The sequence below is a fragment of the Canis lupus genome, chromosome 15 (genome assembly GCF_003254725.2).
Source record: "Canis lupus dingo isolate Sandy chromosome 15, ASM325472v2, whole genome shotgun sequence".
Lineage (NCBI taxonomy): Eukaryota > Metazoa > Chordata > Mammalia > Carnivora > Canidae > Canis > Canis lupus.
Genome location: NC_064257.1, coordinates 1,201,459 through 1,223,301, shown reverse-complemented (window position 1 = coordinate 1,223,301; position 21,843 = coordinate 1,201,459). Strand labels below are relative to the sequence as shown.

Sequence of the window (21,843 nt, the reverse complement as noted above, 5' to 3'; positions counted from 1 at the left end):
TTCTTCTTCTTCTTTTCCTGTAACTTCAACTTGCTCCTCATAAGAAATTGTTTTTATGATCTAAAGTGGATTTTGTCAATCTCAACACTGTTGAGATTGGCATTTGGGGTTACTAATTCCCGGTCTGGGGGGGGGCATCCTGTGCACTGTAGGATGCTCAGCAGCATCCCTAGCCCCCACCCACTAAATGCCAGGAGCTCATACCCCAGTTGTGACAACCCAGAATGTCCCAGACATTGCCCCCACGTTCCCTAGGGAGCAAAACTGCCCCTGTTTGAGAATCACAGGTTTAAAAGATATTGAAAACCCAAGACCAATTATTGTCCTGGGAAAAAAAAATTGAGGTTATACAATTTATTTCCACAGGCACTATTAGATAATATATGTCAACATATAAATTGGTAAATATGAATATTCAAGACATGCTGCATCCTAAGCCGGAAACACATAAATTAACAAGAGAAAATTCAACTTATAATACTCCTGACTACTTTTCCTGTCTTTGTGGTTTCCTGCGTAAATCTTGGTTCCTCCAAATTATTCTGTTTGCCTGTCAATGTGGTAATCATTTCACCCAGGCCTCCTCTGAAGTGCCCCATCATCTGCCTTAGAAGGAAAAATTTCTAATGACCCTGAGCACTCCCCAAGGTGGGCTGGCTCTCCAGCACTTATTTTACAGGTGTCATGGGAAAACAGAATCCCCCCAAAGAAGGTTTCCTAACGAAATGACAAAGACAGCATCACCAACAGGTCAGGTACAACTCCAGATAACACCTGATTCCCACCGTGACCAAGAAGCACCAGACACCACTGGTGGAGCCCAAGGAGTCTGCAACTCCCACAGGGACTCCAACCCCCACAGGGAAATACTGTTACATTTCTTCATTAGGCAGAGGGAGTTTCCCACTGTATTTAAATGGGACACTCCCTTCTAGAGAAGAAAGAAAATCTGTTTCCAGTCTACAGGGGCCTTCCCATTAAGCCCCAGTCTATTATCCAGCTTTGGGGAACAAAGGTAGCTGTCTCCCCTGCCCACCCCATCACACTCCCCAGCTCCATTCGGGGGTTCTCCAATGCCCCCACCCCACCCCACCCCAGGGAGACACTGACTTGTTCTCCCCCTCTGACGCTTGTGGACAGTCAAGCACTGGGAGGGAGAGGGGGTGGATTCCGTCTTTTGGGGTCCATTCCTCCCTCTGTTACCCCAAAGTCACTGCCTGTCTCAGTCTGGACCACCCCAATCCTAGATTCTGACCAAGGCTTCCTACCTATCTCCCTGGTTTCACACTTCCCTTCTAATCCAGGTTTTATGCCAATGATGATCCATCAAGAGCACAAGCCAGAAGGGCCCAGAATCCTTCTGTGGGTTCCCATTCCCTGTCACTGGATACAATTCCAACTTCTTTGGTGCACAGATTTGTGAAGCCCATCCAATGTCTGACCCACAAGGTGTCCGAGTAGGAGCAGGATGAGCACTGAGTGGGAGGGATTTACCCACTGGATTTATGGGCAGATGGAAGGGGAAAAGAGAGGAGGGAGGAGGGTGTCAAACTCAATGACCCTAAAGTTCCCTTTCAATCCTGACTTCTTGTGATTCTGAGAACTCCTGGGTCCACCACTCAGAGCCTCCCATCATCGGACCCCAAGCCTCCTGCAAAGTAATGCCACACTGTCCCCCACAAATGCCCCTCACACAGGACGGGACCTGGTTACCTCACTTCTACAGGATGACTTCTTTCCTGGTCGGCTTTCATTCTCCTCATTACAAAAGGAATGATGCTGGTGGCAACAGAATAAAATAATAGAGGAGTATTTAAGATGAAATCTCTCAACCATTACACTCCCATAATAGCCCCTAGCAGCCCAGAGTGCTGGGTATGCCCCTGTTCCTTCCCCATCACACACACACACACACACACACACACACACACAACACTAGTTTGAAACTTGATCTTACACAGTGCCTTAGGGAGGAGGACATTTAATTCTGACGTGCACTCACTCATCTCTCCAGCACCCCATGAGGTTAAGTCTAGTTAGTTCATCTGCTTCGACTGCTGCTGTTCCACCAATGAGGGAATACAAAGCAGGAGAGTGTGCATCCTGCTGGAAATCACACATGAGCTGCAGCAGAGTTAAGACCACAACAAGAAAAAAAAAAAAAATAAGAAGACAAAAAAATAAAAATAAATAAAAATAAAAATAAAAAAGACCACAAGAACCCGTAACCCAGTGTCTGCTGCTGCGCCATAAAGCACTCTTCACCCACGCTACAGAATGCAATGTCCTACAGACAGAAGGCAGAAATAAATACCTGTTGAAAGAATAATCTACGGAGGCAGGATAGCACAGTGGTTGGTTAAGTACTTGGACTCTGAACTCGGGCTGTCTAGGTTAGACTCCAGCTGTCATCTACCCCACTGTGCCACCTGAGTCCATCAACGGGACCTCAATTTCAGCATCTGAAACATGAGGTCATGACAGTACTTCCCTTACAAGGTCACTGTGAGAACGGGAAAGCACCCAAAACAGTGTCTGGTACGTGTGCTCATAAAATCAGCATCAACAGCTCTCACAGAAGCCCCGAAACACAATAAATGTCACCCTTCTTAAAATGTAGGCCGGCAAATCAAAACCACATCTTGTTAGCTCCATACCTTGTCCCAAAAGAAATCAGCATGGGGAAGAAACTCAGATGATACAACTCGAAAAAATATCTAAGTGACCCAGTGACTGCAACCCAGTGACTACTCCAGGGAGGAATGACCTCAGAGATCAGTAACACCTACTGCACCGAAGAATTAAAAAAAAAAAAAAAAAAAAAAAACCTTAACAGCCTTTAACAGTCATTATCCAAGTAAAGTGGGCTGCAAATCTGTTGGAGAACTGTTTTTGCCGTGATAATATTTCTAGTGCCTTGCTGCTTCTATACTAAACGTACTGGTGTTGCAGAACTGGCATGCTAATAGAATGATCATTGTAGGAACACTATTAACATGAATTAGACATTATTAAAGATTCAACGCTAGGACAGTGCCTCATTACAGAAGTTTCGGGCTGTATTGCTTAATGGGCAGATAAAAGTGCTAATTCTTAAGCCCACTCGTGGAGGATGTCTCCAGGCAGGTGTGGAAACCACAGGTAGCAAGAGGTCTAGGGACTAGAGGAGGAGCCGCCTTGCCAACCCCGGTGGACACAGTCCTATACGGGGAAGATGGGGACGGGACAGGAAGAGCCAAGGTTCCCTGCACAGGAGGGGTCACCTGGTGAAGCAGACAAGTATCCAAACTTGCCTGAGTCTCAGGTTGGTTGGTTTTCCCTGAGCCACTGCCTCGGCAACACTTCTGAAACCTCCTCTGCCTGCGTGAAGACGATCGGGGACCCTCAACACACGGCGTGAGCGAGAAGCACAGGAAAGCGACCCCTTCCCGGGCCACCAGAGGACCTGAGCAGCTCTCCCGCCTGCACCTCGGCCCAGAGCATCCCCCTGCAAGCAGCCTCAAGCTCTCGGGGGGGGGGGGGGGGGGGGGGGGGGGGGGGGGCTCTTGCAGAGTTGCTAGACCCGAGGCATTAGCCACGCGCTTCAGGATCTGTTTTGCAAAGCACCTGGCCAGGTATCAACTGTCGGGGAAACGCTAAGGCCGTTCGCCTACCTGGTCTGAATGTCAATGCTAAATTAGGAACGGGAGCAGCGCCGAGCGGGAGGGGAGGCTGAGCCGCCCGGGCCGCTGCAGCCCCGGGGCCGGGCTCCCGGCAGGACTTCGGGGAGGGCGACCTGGGCCGGAGCCGCCCCGGGAAAGGCGACGCCGCGCGCCGGGCGCATCCTCGCGGCCCGGCCTCGGTCTCCGCGCAGCCCCGGGGGATGTGCACGGGCGCCGGCCACAGAGTGAAACTTTGCGGGTCCCCGCGGGCGCGTCGCGGGGACAGGTGGGGACCCCCGCCCGCCGCCCCTGCGATTGTGTAACCGGCCGGGGGGCGCGCACGGCCCCGCCCCCGCCCCCGCCCCACGCCCGGCTGCGGAGCGCGGCCCCGGCACCCGCTGCAGCGCGCAGCCCGGGCCGCGGGGGGGGCGTCGGACCGCCCCCCGGGACCGCCCCCGGCCGGCGGGGAGCCGCGGCGCTGACACGGCCCGGAGGGGGCGCCCGCGCGGCGGAGCGAGCGGAGGAGGGGGCGCCGGGGCTCGGCAGGCGGCCGGCCTTACCTGCGCCCGGGCCGGCACGGCGGGACGCGGCTCGGGATGCCGGGGCGGCGGGCGGCGGGCGGCAGCGCGGGCGGCCACCGGGCCACGGCGGGTACGGAACGGCGGCGGCGGCGGCGGCGGCGGCGGCGGGCGCGGGACTGACAGCCCCAGGCCCCGCCCCCGGGCCCCGGGCCCCGCCCCCCGCGGCCGCGCGGCTGGCCCCGCCCCCTCCGCCCTCCGCGGGGTCAGGCTCGGTCCACCAGCCGGGCGGGCGGGGGCGCTCGCTTCCGATTGGCCCGAGGGACGCCCGCCCCGCCCACTCCCCGCCCCCTCCGCGGCCCGGAGCGGCGCATGCGCGGTGCTGGCGGGCTGGGTCCCCCGCGGCGGGCGCCGGCCGGGCGTCCTCGCCGGTCCGGGGCGGCCGGGAGCCCCGGGTGGCCCGAGGAGCCGGGAGTCAGGCCCACACTACGGGGTGCATGGTCCGCAGTCACCTGGAAACGAGTCGACGGGAGGCAACCAAACCGGAGTGGGCCAGGCTCTACCCAGAGGAGACCCCAAGATGTGACCTGCTGCGGAAAACCAGCCCCCAGCCCCATGCACGTGCGGCGAGTCCCAGGGGTGCTTTATCCGCGCGCTACATTGGCTGCCTGGGCAGCGGGAGGGATGTGCGTGCAGAGGGTCCAGTAGTGGAGAAGCGAGGTTAGGGCGTTAGGGTGGCGAGTGATGCTGAAGGCGGTGGCCTTCCCCAGCACCTACCCCCCCGCGCCCCCTGCGCCCCTCTGCGCCGATTCCTGCGCCCTCAGCCTGTGAACCAGACCGAGCCTCTCCCAGCCAGAATGGAGACCCAGCAATTTCCACTCCTGAGCATGTACTCAAGGAAACTGGAAACGTATCTATGCAAGAACTTGTACACGGACGCCTATTCGTAATGGCCCAAAGTGGAAACAATTAGAAGGTCCATCATTTGATGAAAGGATAAACTATGGCTTTTCCATACGATGGAACATTACTGGGCCGTAAAAAGGAATGGGGTAATAGGGATGAAATTTTGGAAACTACATGAGGAAGGGCAGATATGAATGACCCCATAGCATAGGAGTTCCATTTTTGTGACATGTCTGGGATCAGCACATCTACAGAAAGTAGATGAATGGTCGCCAGGGGCTGGGAGTAAGAGAAAATGGGGAGTGACTGCTAATGGGCATGGGGTTTCTTTCTGGGGTGATGAAAATGTTCTGGAACTAGAGACGAGTGATGATTGTACAACTTTTGTGAATACACCAAAACCACTGAATAATAAACTTTAGAAGAGTGGATTGTATGGCATGTGGATTATCTCTCTCTCTCTCTCTCTCTCTCTCTTTTTTAATCAACCTACCAAACACTTGAAAACAGAGATCCGCTAACTCCCTTGAGGCTCTACCCTTTCCAGCTACTTCGCATTTTCTCAGCCCTTCTTATCCAGGATTCTTGCAACATGTTTTCACCCCTCCCTCCTCATCTCCCATTTATATATTTGTTCCCTAGAATGTGGCTTCTGCTGGTACCAGAGCTGAAATCTCTTCTCTCCCTGGATCCTGAAGCTTTCTGTGACCCTGAAAATTCCTGGTTTTCCTCTTCCTCTCCATTCTTTCTGTCTTTTGAGCTTTCCTATTTTAATATTGATGTTTCCTGTGGCTTCTTCCAAAATCTTTCCTAGGTTCTATTGTCCATGTCTATGAGTTCGGTTATACTTCAAATTCCAGCATCCACCTGATGTGCCACGGGTTTCTCAAATGTAGTGTGTCCTAAACAATTTGTCATCTTCTGTCCCCCTGCTCTAACTTCTCTGCAGGAGGGATATCTATTGCTGCATGCTGGGACCTGGAAGTTATCCTTGATGCTTCCTTCCTTCTGCTTCTAGACTCAGCCACCAATTTTTATCCCATAAGTATTCTTAAATCCCACAATCTTTCTCTATTGGTGGTACTACCCCAGCCCTAATCTACACCCCCATCATCTTTTGCCTTCTAATTCCCTTCATCTTTTGTCCCCCTTCAAATCCAGCTTCCAAACAGCTGAGAAGGGGACACCCATTGCTTTAGCTGACATAGCTGGCATTCCTCTTTCTCATGATGGCAACACCCAGATCTTGCTTTGGGAAGCCACCCTCCCCCATGAGATATAGGCTTGGTGAGACTGTCCATCAAGATGCTGACCTTACGGGATCCCTGGGTGGCTCAGCGGTTTAATGCCTGCCTTTGGCCCAGGGTGTGATCCTGGAGTCCCGGGATCCAGTCCCACGTCGGGCTCCCTGTGGGGAGCCTGCTTCTCCTTCTGCCTGTGTCTCTGCCTCTGTGTGTATGTGTGTGTCTCATGAATAATAGGTAAATAAAATCCTTAAAAAAAAAAAAAAAAAAAAAAGGTGCTGACCTTACCTGACCCAGGTTCGGTGTGCCCTCGAGCTGAAGCAATGAGACAGTCTCCAACCGGAATTTGAATCCCAGGCAGAGCCACATAAAAAGTGAAAGTGGTTGGAACTGATTGTTCCCAACCAAGGAGACTCCCAGTCAATTCCTGCTACCTGTGCCCTGGGAGCTCCATTCAGAGCCTGGGTGCTGCAGTTTTTCCTTCCTGAATGACCCTATCTCTCTCCAGAGTATTCCTGCTTCGGAAATTAAGCAGAGTTGCCTGCAACCCTAGAACCTATTCGATAAAGAAATATGTCTAAGACACCAACCATGTCTTTACCTACTACAATTGTTTCGAAGCATCCCATCACCCATTGGAAAGCCTCCAAGCTGAGTCCCAGCTCCCACCTGCCTCTCCCATGCCTTTCCTCCCCACTGTCTGCCTTGCCCTTGCATTTCTGCCCTTCTGAATTACTTGGGCATTCATGGCAACACACTAAGGTTTCACGCCTCTGTGTTCAGGAGTCCCCTCTGTGTAGAGTGCCCTTCCCTGTTCTCCCCAGCTAACTCCAACCATCGCTTAAGGACTTCTCCTCCTGAAAACCCTTCCTGGCTCTCCCTGCTACCAACATTCTGTCCTCCTCTGTGTTCTTAAAGCACCCTGTTCTTCCACCTGTTACCACACTTACTGCTGTGGTATCTTACTTATCCATTTAATTATCTGCCTCTCCCACTAAACTTGGAGTTCCTTGGAGGCTTCCTTCCTATATTGTTAGAGCTTAACACCTGGCACATGGCAAGTGCTCAGAACCTTCCGTTCTTCTTCTTTGCTTGTATAATTACTGAATAAGAGAAAGAGATCTCACTGAGGAACATTAACAAGCCTTTTCCCCCAGAAGGATAAGAAGCAGAAATTCAGGCCTAAGGCATCTCATACAGGTCGTCCGAAACTGTATTCCAATTCCAAAAAATGTTCCAGAAGATGGCTAAACCCTCAGTAATACTGAGAGGCACTTATTTAAATGATGTGGCTCTCATCTTTAAAATCTACCCAATGTTGGGATCCCTGGGTGGCGCAGCGGTTTGGCGCCTGCCTTTGGCCCAGGGCGCGATCCTGGAGACCCGGGATCGAATCCCACATCGGGCTCCCGGTGCATGGAGCCTGCTTCTCCCTCTGTCTGTGTCTCTGCCTCTCTCTCTCTCTCTGTAACTATCATAAATAAATTAAAAAATTAAAAAAAAATCTACCCAATGTCTCCTGAAAACCTTCGTGGCTTAATGAGATGCAAAATTAAGTAACTCAGACAATTGTACTCATTATTGTGACTACCTGGCGAGGTATGTTTTTGTCTTTGCTTATAATCATAGCCACAGAATAAACTGCATGTAACAAGCAAACCCATAGTTTCATTTGGATGTCTATTGTGTAGCACGTACTACCTCCAGTGAGCTTATGTAGCCAATCATATGCAAATGCTGAGGAGAGCTGGGTTCTAGTCCCACTCTGGCCATGACCAGTTGCTTGACCTTGAATGAGTCCCTGCCCTTGGATCCTTGCAGTCAGCCTCCCCAGTACCCACTCCTTTTTTGCACCATCATCTGAACCACAACATTTCTTTGGAAACTCAGTTTTACTCCACTCTAACCCAAGTTGTCTTTCTTAACCTGACTCCAAACTTTAGGAATTAGGCCTAGTTGGCTTAAAGCCGTCATTCTATCCCATCTCTTTGGTTACAGAAATCGGTTCAAAGGAAGACATGGAGCCCAGTCAAGACAATGAGATCCATAAAAACATTTTCTTGGACTTCTGACAAAGATTGCTGTCCCTGCCATAGCTCTTGTCAATGCTATAAAGTCTAGATTTAATACAGGCACATGTGACCACAAGAATAGATACCAGATGCCAGACATTGTGTGAATCCTGAGGAAGGCAGAATGGGAGAATAGAAAATAAAACAGAACCTTGGTTACATTGCTGAGCAGTGAGCGACCAGATCAAGCCACACCTGAAACTGTTACTCCATACTTTCCAGTTACATGAGCCAATAAATTCCCTTCATGGTTAGAGTTTAGTTTTCTGTGTATAACATGCGTAGTCCTAATAATAATAACACTTCACAACCTACAAAACAAATGAAAATAAGCCTCTATCTTCTCATAAATAAAATAAAGATAATATGAATAATCTTGAAGAATCCTGCCAGCTTTCACATCCTATAAGTCTCTGAAGGGTAAATGTATTCATAAAAATGTAAGCACATTATCATTTGCTAGTAAGCACCAAGGAAAATAAGACTCTCCAACATAACCCAACAAAAGATAGCTGAAACTAGAAAGATAAACAGAAATCCTTAATATTTGCCTCTATCAGGAGTTACCCAGATTTCTACCCGCCCCCCTCATACTTCAGCCACTTGTTTCTAGGCTCTGAAATTAGTAAGAGAGGGAAGTGTGGTCTGGGAAGGAAGCATATAAGGAAGCTCTGCTTTAGAAGACTGGATTCTTAGGATGGTGCCTGTGGCCTAGACTCTTTGTTCAGATTCTGATCTCTTCTACCAAACCCTTTGACCTGAGCCCCACTCCTCTGTACCTTCTCTCTCTCCCGGGATCTGATTTCTGATTCATACATTTTACTTGCTGGCCACCCCCCTACCGCCCCCCACTCCCCACCTCACGTCTGCATTCCCAGCACTGACCAACTTCAATCAGTTGGACGTGATGATGTATTATTAGCCAACAACTCTGGAGCACAGGTTCGTTTATCCATAGCAACAAGGCCTAGAGGAAGGAGACAGGGATGGTTATTCAGTAAGGAGAGTCACTTAATAAAAGAGATTAAGCACCTGTAGAAGCCTGAAGGGTCGAACAAACTGTCCGTTTTACTGCACGAGCAATTATGTGCAAAGGCTTCACGCAGGGATACGCAGCCCATTTAGAATAACGTATCTGGACATGCAGTTGTTATCAACATCCTGATGTGAAAAGGCACTGCCTGGGTCCCTGTCCAATATTGCACTGGGACACCAGGCGCTGGGAACATCAGGAAGAGGTGATGTGGACAGAACCGGGGCTGCTTTCCTGGAAATAGAAGTTAAAAACATGCTGCTGATTAAGTTTGTTCTTTGTTCTGGCTTCGCGAAATTCATGGGAAAAGACAGATCTTCAGCACAGCTTTGATTGATTCATTTAACATTTTACGACCAGATAACCTTTGCATACAGAGATGACGAAGACAATGTTCCTATTCTTCAAGAGCTCAGGACCCGGGGAGGAAACGGACACTGGATCAGTCAGGTCACAGCAGGAAACAGAGCTCGCCCCAGATGGCTCAAGTGAAGATTTCAGTGAAAGGACTGTTTGGGGTCGGGGGAGGCACCCAGATCCCAACAACAGCAGGAAACCATTACCACCCCTGAGAGCGAAGAACAAGCAGAGGAAACAGGAGAGTGGGAATGTGGAGGAGAGGCTGCCGAGCAGGAGCTGTACAGTCGGGCAGAGATCCTGCCAGAGGAATGGCTTCAGAACGGAGCCAGAAGGGAAGAGGCATCTTGAACTCTTGGCTGCCTCTCATCCTCTAATCTGCAAGTGCCTGTCATCGGCTGACCTGAGCAGAAAACCCGCCAGCAAGGAAGGGGGTCCAGATGATGTCGTCCAGAGGGCACAGCTTCCCGGGGAAAGAATAGAACTGAGAAGGGTGGAGAATGAATCCAGCAGCATCAACAGAGAATCGGTCCACTACACCCCATTGACCATCCAGCCTCTAGTTTCCCCTTCATTTGAGTGACGAAAATCTCATCTCAAACACAAGGAGAAATGTGTCATAAGGCACTCTAGTATTACTGGTGATGTCATTTCAAGTGTCCTCCCTGGTGGGAGGTTAGCTACCTGGGTATTCTTCATTCAAGTAGTAGGAAAGGGGTGGGGGGGTGGGAATCAATTATGGGAAAAAAGAAGAATCCAGGGCAGCCCCAGTGGCTCAGTGATTTAGCGCCGCCTTCGGCCCAGGGCCTGATCCTGGAGACCCGGGATTGAGTCCCATGTCGGGCTCCCTGCATGGAGCCTGCTTCTCCCTCTGCCTGTGTCTCTGCCTCTCTCTCTGTGTCTCTCATGAATAAATAAATAAAATCTTAAGAAAAAAAAAAGAATCCATAAAATACGTATGGCTGCTAGTTCCCCTTCTGTAGCCTGTCATGGGGCCGAAGCTGATAACCACGGCTTCCTTCTTTCATTATCTAGTTTGTGTTTACCTTACCCTCTATAGCACCTCCACAGGTGGGGAGCACCTCCCACGTCTTCACGTCAGGATAATTGAGCCCTTACTCATCTTCTCTGTGTTGGGTTGCCAAGTCTTCCTCTGAACCTCATTATTAGAATGGAGGTTCTAAGTGGCTCCATGAATCCCCTGGTCCTGAAGACTCGGTAGTGCTGAGTGCTGAGTCTTCTCAGCACTACTGCACTGCAGCAACCCCATTTCTCTCTGACAGCCAGGACAGTGACCCCCTTCTCTTCCTGTCATTCAATGGCATGAGGAGTCCCAAAATGGCCAGGGATGAGCTCAGCTTCCATTTCATCAAAACTATGGCCATGTTTCTCTGAGGGGGCAGAGGGGGGGGAGAACATTCTTCTTCAGGAATATCAACACCCCAAATCTGTCAGGCCCAAGATCATAGTGATGGACACAACACAGCATTAAGCCAAGTACTCATTGCAATAATTAGAAGGACCCCTCCCGAGGTTACCTTTGGTTCCTACCCACATGTTCTCACTATGGAGACATCATCAGATATTGACAGCCGGGGGCAGGGGCGGGTGCCTGGGTGGCTCAGCGGTTTGGTGTCTGCCTTCCGCCCAGGGTGTGATCCTGGAGGCCCAGGATCGAGTCCCACATCAGGCTCCCTGCATGGAGCCTGCTTCTCCCTCTGCCTGTGTCTCTGCCTCTGTCTCTCATGAATAAATAAATAAAATCTTAAAAAAAAAAAAGATATTGACAGCTGGATGAGAGCACGATGCTCTGTCCCACGGGTGAGCTCAGGCCTTACGTGGTGTTGTAGCCCAGCTGGCCTACTGAGCCTTCATCTTAGACCTCTCAGAAGCCCCGTTGAATATCACAGAAACAATGTCTTTAGCCCTGGATGACAACACAGAGCAGAGCTTCCAGTAGATTTCAGAATTGTTATATATGAGAGAAATGCACACCTGTATTCTTTAAGCCATTCTCTAATGGGATCTCTTTGATTGTAAACATTACCCAAAGACCGCAATTATGGCTTTTAGCACAACCATAAGTGATGCTCTTTCCAGTGAGGCTGCCAAGAGGGGGGTTGGGGTGGAGAACAGAGAGAGAAGAGAGCCTCTAGCCCTATCACTGGGGCTCAAAAATACCTATTTATTGCACCTGCCCCAGTGGACAAACCTGTGCCTCAGAAACCCACCCTGTATTTCAGTTGCAGGGACTGCTCTTGCTCAGGTGTTCTCCCTCGACGATGGATGGGAGAGTGGGGGAAGAGGGAACGCTCAGGCTGGTAGGACTGTTTGAACCTGCTTTGACCCACTCCCTGCCCCCATCGAGGCCATCACTGCCCTGCCATATGTCATCATCCCAGCCAGCACTGACATGGCCCTGCTGTTTCTTTGCCTTGAAGAGATGAACCAGCCTAGGGAAAGAGAAAGACTTCGACTCAACTCAGCAGCTTTCGCCTGGCCTTACCCCTCCACCTCCTACCCAGCCCTCTTCTGTTCTGTGTCATCGTTCATCGTACAGAGACAGCCAGCTATGCTCTGTCTCCCCAAGGGATTCTCACGATCTCTGTGATGGGTCCCGAGATGCATCGACTTTCCTCTCCCTTCTGTGGCTTCATCAGGGAAGGGTTGAGTGGCCAGTGATGATTCCCCGTTATGTGCTGAGATGAGGTTTTGGAGGGAGGGAGGAGACAGAGAACCTGTAGCAGGATGAGGCAGAGGATTAATAGGAAGGCGGTTACCTAGCATATGATCCCATTTATATGACATTTCCAGAACAAGCCAATCTATAGAGACAGAATGCAGACTGATGGTTTCCAGGGACTCAGGGGAAGCAGGATGAGGAATGCCTGCTTAATGAGTAGGAGGCTTCCTTTCAGGGTGATGAAAATGTCCTGGAACTAGCTGCTGGTGATGGTTGCACACCCCTGTGAACGTACCCAATGCCACCAGATTGTATATTTTAAAAATGACTAAAACGGTGACTCTCATGTTACGAGAATTTTATCACAATAATAAAAAAAGAAAAAGCCAGGTCATTGGGTTTTATGTTCATAGGAGACAAGATGCTCAAGGTGTCCAGCATGAGTCTGGCTGTGACTGAAGTAAACGAAGCTCTAGGAGAATCACGTGACCTTGAACTCCTTCTCGGAGCATCTGTTTCCTTCAGCCTGGGGAAGTGATGGGGTGAACAGGAGCAGGGAGAGAGCAGGCCAAGTGGAGGATGCTAGCTCCAGAGAAGGAGAAGGGCAGGCGTCTGGGCCACACATCTTTCCTGGATTTTTTTATTTTTTATTTTTTTGAGATCATGGATTTTCTGTTGTTTTTGTTCGTTTGTTTGTGATTACTCAGCATTCGATCACCTTCTTATTGGGAGAATTCCAAGTGAGGGGGTATCCTCCTTTGTAAACCTTGGTGATGAGGAGGGGCTTTCCTCCCAGGACTGAGTGTGGGAAGGCCAGAGGCTCTCCCCCGGCCCCGCACCCCCAGCCGCCAGCATCTGGCTCAGCTAGCAGAGTACTCCTCCTGGGACTTCGAGTCACAGAGAGTGATGCCACGACAGAGGCAGCCAGAGAGTGCTCGGGAGAGTTGAGGCCCAGGATGAGTGTCCACTGGCGACAACAGAGGGTGGAGTGTGGGGCTTTGGCCTTGGTGTCTGGGGGCAGCTGCACCTGGCAGCATCTTCACCACAGACCCTGAGGGGTGACCTTGGCTGTGGCAGCCGCTGGGCCTCTTGCTCTGATCATCTTCTGAGCCCGATTTGCCAGCCTCCCTTCGGGTCACAAGCTACCTGACAACCTCCCAATAAACTCCTTGACTGTTCGAGTTACCCAGGGCTTCTTTCTGTTGCTTATAACTAGGGCCCCTGGCACTTTGATGCAGCCTCACCCTCCCTTCAAAACGGAAAACATGGTGCCTTCCTACTTAAGGCTGATGGCTCCTTGCAAAACTGAAGTGCTGTCTGCACCTTGATTCTTGTGTGTGTGTGTGTGTGTGTGTCACTTTAAACATTACAGATGTGAAAACAAACTGCATGTCCATGGACCAACCTACTGTAACTATGGTGACGGGCAGAAAGAGCACTGTTCTAGCAATTAGAAGACCGGGCCACGCTAGTTGTGCAACCTTGGGCAAGTCAGTGTCCTCTCCTTTCCGGCTGAGATGAACTGTGAGCCCCTTCCCACCACTTAAGGTTCTGGGATTCGGGAAATGCAAAGGAAATCATTGATGTCAGCACTGAGCCTAGGAAAACCAACTGTCCTCCCTCACAAAGAGGCTCCTTCTGATTCAGTGTCATGCCACTAAGACGACTTCAATTGTCTTTACTTCATCTATTAAATAATGCACAGCCTTGTAGACAAGCAACAAACGGTAATATCAGCGTCCTCTCCCCTTGGGGTGGGCCATCTGCAGTAGCACTACTAATGAGAGCTCCTGTGTGGCGAGCACTTACTGCATTCCAGACGCTGCTCTAAGAGTGTTGCACATACTAGTTCATTGAATCCCAGTAAACAACCCCATGAAGTGCTACTGTTATCCCCTGTTACAAAGGACGAAACAGAAGCACAGAGAGGTTAGGTAACTTGCCTAAGGTCACATAGCTAGTAGGTGACAGAGCCAGTATTCCATGGAGCACTCGTGTCTCCCGTCTACTCCCCCGAGCAAGGCAGTAGCAATGTAATTTCCCAGTGAGGATGATGGGATTATGGTGCGATTCATGCTATTAAATAGCTGGAATAGTCCGCTCCTTGCCTCCACAAAGGCTGCATTTAATCTTCACCAACCCAGAAAGGTGAGTGTCTATCACGTTTTAACACTTCCGTGGAGGATCTAGCAAGGGCATCCCACTCCTCTCCTGAGGGTTGGTTCCACCGTTTCATGGGATCCCATTTCTCCAGAAAGTCCTGCCGTGCATCCTCTTTCACATAGGAGAGCTTGCAACTCTAACCCTTATTTTGGGAGCAGTGGGGAAGATGTCGAAAAAATATGGTCAGTGAGTCACCTGGGTGGCTCAGTCAGTTAAGTGCCTGCCTTCGGTTCAGGTCATGATCTCAGGGTCCTGGGATCAAGTCCTACATCCGGCTCCCTGCCCATTGGGGAAGCTGCTTCTCCCTCTCCCTCTGCTCTTCACTCTTTCTCTCTCTCCCCCTCACTCTCTCTCAAATAAATAGATGAATAATCTTAAAAAAAAATACAGTCAATATTTCTTCTGCGATGATCCTTTGTGTCGAGTGCCTGGACCACCAAGACTTCACTCTACATGGTCTTGGGCAAATGATTACCACTTCTGAATAGTCTCCCCTGCGACATCCATTTGTTCAGAAACCAATGGTGGCACCTGTTCTGTGGCAAACACAGAGCTGAGTCCTGGAAACAGGGAGGGTTGGAGGGGTGGCTGGGTGGGTATGTGTTGGCCGGTGGTTCTCAGCCTGGTTAGGGGTCACCTAACGGAGCTTTTCAAAATAAATGCTCGTGTTCACTGGATGCTGATATCCATGTGGAGGCTGGAGCAGCAGGTGGATCCGGGGGGGATGTGTCTCCAAAAAGTCTCTCCCATACATATCTCATCTTCTTAACCTCACCTCCCACCCACCACTGCCCAACCCCTCATCCCAAGTGCACTTATTCTTTCAGAGCCATTGAAATTAGTGATTTCTGAGACTACTTGGAGCTCAAAGTAAAATTCTGGGGTTCATTCATTAATATATTTCTCAATTCCACATTTATGGAGTGCCTCCTCTGTGCCAAGACTGGAGATCCAGGGTGATAAGACAGGTAGACAGTCCCTGCCCCTCGAAGCTCTCAATCTGGTTTGGGGAGGCCAACAAGCAAACCACCAGTACCTATATTACCATGGAGGGCCTGGGATGCAAGGGGGCATTTTATAAATTGAATGTCCCTTGGTGACAGTTCAACTTTCTCTTCCCCAGAAAGAAGTGATTCCTTCGCTTTTTTTTTTCTTTCAAAGTTCCTATTTCCTAGTGACCAAATACAGCAGGATAAGAAACACCTGACAAGTTCTAACCCTAAAGCATCTACCTTCCTTCTGGTTTCAGATGCGAAGCACATTCTCCACGGCACCTGATACCAGTCACAAACCCTGCATGCTAAGGCCATGTTAATGAGGAACTTGGTTCAGGCATCAGCCGTAGAACATTAATATTCATGGTTAATATTTGTAAAAACCTTCATTTCAATCTTTTGTTTCTGTTGTGGGCACGGGGAGGGGGAGAGTCTTAAAATGGCCAGAAATTCCCAATTCCTATTTATTCTATCTAGGCCTTTTCTTTTTGGCTTCCATTATTTCATCAGGGTTGGCAAGGAAAGTTGGTTCTGCTCCTGTCCAAGTGTTAAATGGATACTCATGTGTCTCTTTGCCACACTGGTATAATTAATTTTATTGCAAATAGGATTTTTCTTTCTTCCCCTTTGCATGCAAATGTGCTCCCCTTTCAGTGTTTGCATAATAGCAGTAATTCTTTCATTTGTACAAAAGGACATGCATTATTTTGGCAGATAGATGGAGCTTTGATGGAGAGATTATTACATTTCCAAAAGCAAAGAGAATAAATCAGAATTTAGCCAGACGCTGACTAAACACCCCCTTCCCCCAACTGCACTGATCACGGGCCAAGTGGCTAACACGCTGTGCTTTCCTCCCGGAGAATAAACCTTGCAGAACAGTAGGATCTTGCTGGCTACTCTCTATTCTTTGCCCTTCTCTGCCCTGCTCTGTGCACTCTCTCACCTGGGCTCCCTTGCTGTCTGGCTTCTGCTTGGGTTTGGCCAATGGGAGTCAGCAGCGTGGAATGGAGGTGAGAGTAGAGGCAGGCTGGGGTATTTACTTCCCTGCTCCCTCCCTGTTTGCCAAGGCTCAGAAGGCGGCTGTACTCCTCCTAGGCCACAGCTCCTCTATGGTCACCTTTTTCTGCAATTCCAGCTCCCACTGGCCTCTGGGAACCCCCTTCCTTCCTTTTGCGACTCCAGGCTAGGCCCTGCAAGCTTCGCTACCTGCTGTGGGCTAACCCTGCCCACATCTATATAAATAGGCCTTTATGTTCAGCCTTTCTGAGTGTGCCTTTGCCTTCCAACACACTAACAGAACCACCATATTCCTAGGACGTCACTTGGTTCACTAGATACCTCCCCACACACACACGCGTGCACACACACGCACACGTTCCATAGCCCTGGGAAAGTGATAAGGAAACCCAAAACCACTGAAGTATAGAGGTGCCTTTATGTCTGTACAGAGTTTTTAGAAATTCCACCAAGCAGAAGAGGAGTTTTCCCTAGGCATGGCTAATCTCATGGAAGTCATGAAGAGATTTTGCCTTAGTCACCTTCTTCTGGTCACCGCCCCCTGATTTCCCTTGAGGAGCCATCTCTTCCCTGCTCTTGGTGCATGTGGTTTAGGGAGGGCTATTCTCTCCCTCAGCTGTGAGGAAACGTGAGACCCAACGCTGCCACTCAGTACACCACGTTCCCCCAAACCACAGTGTTGGTTCAGGGATAAGCATGTGATATAAGCCAGGCCAATAAAAACCACTTGGATGAAATTCTCAGACTTTGGCTAGGGCAGCTAGGAAAAAGGTGCTTTCCTTCCTCTGATGTTGCTGAGGACATAACCTGAAGTTTTGGTGCCCATCTGCCTTGAGGTACAGAGCCTGCTTGAGAAGTGACCAATCACGGTGGAAGCAGAGCTAAGAGAGGAAGAGGGAAAATCTGGGTTCCAATCATCTCACTTGAGCCAGAACCAAGCCTTGTGTTGCCTTTGCACTTACGTGAGCAAATGTTCGTTTGTTACATTTACTTAAGCTGGGTTCCTGTCCCTTGCACCTTAAGCTTGTTCCAGTGCACAGAAGATGGAAGCTCCGTATAAACTATCATGGACTGGGGAGGGGGCAGACAGAGAAGAAAAAAGAATTTACTATTTCTGGAGCATCTGTTGTGTGATCCAGAATAGAGCACATATAAATGTAGGTTAATTTATTTACTCCTCAAAATAACTTTGCGCAGCTATGTTGAGGAACTTGCCAATTGCTACACAATTAGCAAATGGCAGGGTTAAGTTCAAACCAAGGACAGAAGGACAGCCTGCTTGCAAAGCTATATTTGTTCCACTATAATGTGCTGCCATCACGATGCTCTTCTTCATCTTCCTCCTCACTATCATCATCATCATCATCATCCTCATTTTCTTCTTCTTCAGGAAGCTCAGTGAGGAACTAGACCACAAGATCAGGAAGCCGAGATTCTTGGTCTCCTGAAAACACAGACCCTGAAGCATATATATGCGTCTATACAAATAACTAGGACATGAAGGAGAGAGTGATCGGTGCCAGTAAAGAGGAGCAGACATCATATTGAGAGGGATTACTTCCATTTGAGGCATTGGAAGAGTTCAGACCCAGATGGCGGAAGGGAATCCAAACATAAGGTAAGAGTCTGAGCAAAGACATCAAAATTAGGAATGCCAGACCACAGAGAGATTCAGTTTGCACATTTACAAACTTCTGTCGTTCTCCAAGGTTCTTTCCTTGGCTGCCTTCTCAATTTTCTTTTTCATTTTGTTTTAATGTAGTATGTTAGGAACATTTAACATGAGATTTACCCTCTTAAGTTTTTTTTTTTTCCCTCTTAAGTTTTTAAGTGCACAATCAGTATTGCTGACTCTGGGTACAATGTTGTACAGCAGGTCTCTAGGGCTGATTGATCTTGCTTAACTGGAACTTTATGTTCATTGATTAATGACTCCCCATATCCCCCTCCCCCGCCCAGCCCCTGGCAACCCCACTCCACTCTTTGATTCTATGAGTGAGCGGATTTGACTATTCTAGATACCTCACGTAAGGGGAATCATGCAGTAGTTGTTTTTCTGTGGACTGGTTTATTGCACTTGGCAGGATGTCCTCAAGGTTCATCCATGTTGTTACACGTTGCAGAATTTCCTGCTTTCTAAAGGCTGAATGGTATTTCATTGAATGCATGTGTGTATGACCGCATGTGTGTATGCATGTATATATATGTATGTATATAGGATGTATCACATTTTCCTTATCCATTCATCTGTCAGTGCACATTTTTTTTTTAAGATTTTATTTATTTACTCGTGAGAGACAGAGAGAGAGAGAGAGAGAGGCAGAGACACAGGCAGAGGGAGAAGCAGGCTCCATGCAGGGAGCCCGACGTGGGACTCGATCCCGGGGTCCCAGGATCATGCCCTGGGCCAAAGGCAGGTGCTAAACCGTTGAACCACCCAGGGATCCCCTGTCAGTGTACATTTAGGTTCTTTCCACATCTTGGCCATTGTGAATCACGTTGCAATGAACACGGGCATGCTAATATCTCTGAGATTCTGATTTTTGTTTTGATAAATATCCGGAAGTGGTATTGCTGGATCATATGATGATTCTACATTTAATTTTTTGAGGAATTTGTATAGTGTTTTCCATAGCGGTTGCACCATCTTACAATCCCACCAGTAGTACACAAGAGTACCAAGTTCTCAACATACCCACCAACACTTGCTGTCTTTTTTTAATACAATAGCCATCCTGACATGTGTGAAGTGACTTCTTACTGTGGTTTTGATTTACATTTCCCTGGTGACTAGTGATCTGCATTTTTTTTTTCAGAAAAGAAATAACCAACAGTGTGAAAAGGTAACCTACAGAACAAGAGAAAATATTTGAAGATCAAAGAACCAATAAGGGGCTAATTTCCAAAGTATATAAAGAACTCCTACAATTAGGTAGCAAAAACAATAACTTGATTTTTAAAACGGACTGAGGACTCGGATGGACATTTCTCCAAAAACAACATACAAATGCCAACAGGTATTTGAAAACATAGTCTGTGTCTCTATTTTTCTCTTGATGTTCTTCCTTGGCAATAACAAGACCAGAACATGGATACTTCCAGTCTCCCGCTTACCATGGTGCCTGGCACAGTCCTTCTCCACTTGATGGCAGGGTGAGACGAACTCCTCCGTCCTCCAGTATAAATATACCTATTCTTCAAAGGAGTTCACCTGGAAGACACAAGCAACAGTGAACTGGTAACCATGCTAGCTGGTGTGAAAGGTAAACCTACAAGCCTTTGAATGTGTCCTTGAAGTCCTAGCATGTCAAGGGTCCTATCCAGCTTCCAAAGAAAAAGGTGTCATGTGTTCCAACATTGACACTTGTTCTAAATATGGTGTGAATTCAGCCCTAGAGACACTGCTTTTCCTCTGTTCAGCAGAAATCCTGCTTTGACCTCTCCTTTCTCCTACGGTTTGTTCATTACTCTGTGAACAGGTGACAAGCTTTCGCACATGCATCAATGCCTTGTTTTAGCACCCTTCCATCCCACATCCATTAACGAAAGGTGTTGCACTGATGTGAAACCAGGCAGACAGACCAACCCCCTACACCCACCGTCAGTGAGTCTGCTAAGTAAAACACACGAACACACAGTGCACTATTTTTAAAAACAAGTTAAATCAGGTGCTTTTAAAGTTGAGTCCTCTGGGATTGTATTGAGTCCCTAAGTTCTTGGTTTTGTGATCCCAAGGGACCAAGCAGGTTAGCTTTAATTGTTTAACTAGGCCACTTAAGCCACTGAGCCCTTGTCTAATAGGACAATATTTATAGGCATTGCATCATTGCAGAGTTGAACTGTTCTTCTCAGCTTGAGATCATCCTTCAGTTTGTTGGGATTTTTTTTTTAACTCAGGAGGGAAGAAATGAACTGTGATTTCATTAATAGAAACTACTGATAAAAACAGAAGAGTGGAAAGATGTCGAGATGCTAACTTGTGAGTGGTGAGAAAGGCAGATTCTCTCCTGGCAAGTTTTGACGGTGATATGGAAAATTTGAAGGTGATATTTTGACCAGTGGAAGCTGGGGCAAATTTTATTAAAATGACTAGTCTGGAAAACTCAATTTCACCAAATTTTCTTCATTGCTGTGGTTTGATATAACTATATTGTTCTGTGGTAGAGGAGACTGATGTGTTCATCGTTTGAACGACACATGATACGTTGTGAGTTTATTTTGCTATTATTTTTTTCAGATGAGCTTTCTAGCTCTGTCCTAACTTCATGGTTTGGTTGTTTTATCTATCAAGGCTAATTGACACATATACTCATGATTTAATCATGAAGATAACAATGCTTAACATTTATTGGGCACTTACCATGTGCCAGGTGCTGCATGTAAATACATCAGATGTATTATGCCTTTTGATCCTCAAGCAATCCTCTTTGTTTCTATTATTATCAACACATCAAAGATGAGGGAAATGATGCTTAAAAGGTGTGTACACTGCCCAGAGTCACACAACTAGTAATCAGTGGCTTCTGGGACTTTAAGCCAAGACTGAGGGATTCCCAGGGATTCCCAATCCTCTTAGCCACCACAGCGGGCTGACTTCTATCAACAAATCAATTGTGCACTTTTTCCATCCAGTCTTACAGTTGAATTATAGAATTTTTGAGTTGGCTTTGCTGGGGGCGGTACCATGCTTACATGAAGAACACAAAAATCCCCATCAAAAACAACAGATTTGGGGGATGCCTGGGTGGCTTAGTGGTTGAGCATCTGCCTTCGGATCAAGGTGTGATCCCAGGGTCCCCGAATCGAGTCCCACATCAGGCTCCCTGTGTGGACCCTGCTTCTCCCTCTGCCTATGCCTCTGCCTCTCTCTCCATGTTTCTCATGAATAAATAAAATCTTTTTTAAAAAAAGACCAACAGAATTTTTTAAGTTGCCTTATTTTCATTAAAACCATAAAAACTCGGGATCCCTGGGTGGCGCAGCGGTTTGGCGCCTGCCTTTGGCCCAGGGCGCGATCCTGGAGACCCGGGATCGAATCCCACGTCGGGCTCCCGGTGCATGGAGCCTGCTTCTCCCTCTGCGTGTGTTTCTGCCTCTCTCTCTCTCTCTCTGTGACTATCATAAATAAATTTAAAAAAAAACATAAAAACTCTTATAAATTTTGGGAATATCTTATAATAAACAAAAGTAAAAGTATTTAATAAAAATAGT

The 21,843-nt window shown here is 48.3% G+C and overlaps 1 protein-coding gene across 3 annotated transcripts in view; it reads right to left on the bottom strand.

The window, feature by feature from the left end:
* The window catches only part of HIVEP3 (HIVEP zinc finger 3), a 459,145-nt gene extending 454,844 nt beyond the window's left edge, over positions 1-4,301 (bottom strand). The window contains exon 1 of one of the 3 annotated variants that reach the window (XM_049093980.1): positions 4,202-4,301. The gene's annotated coding sequence lies outside the window, so the exon portion shown is untranslated. The remainder of the gene's footprint in view (positions 1-4,201) is intronic. The other 2 variants (XM_049093976.1, XM_049093975.1) reach the window with 2 other exon arrangements.
* Between the last annotated feature and the right edge of the window lie 17,542 nt (positions 4,302-21,843).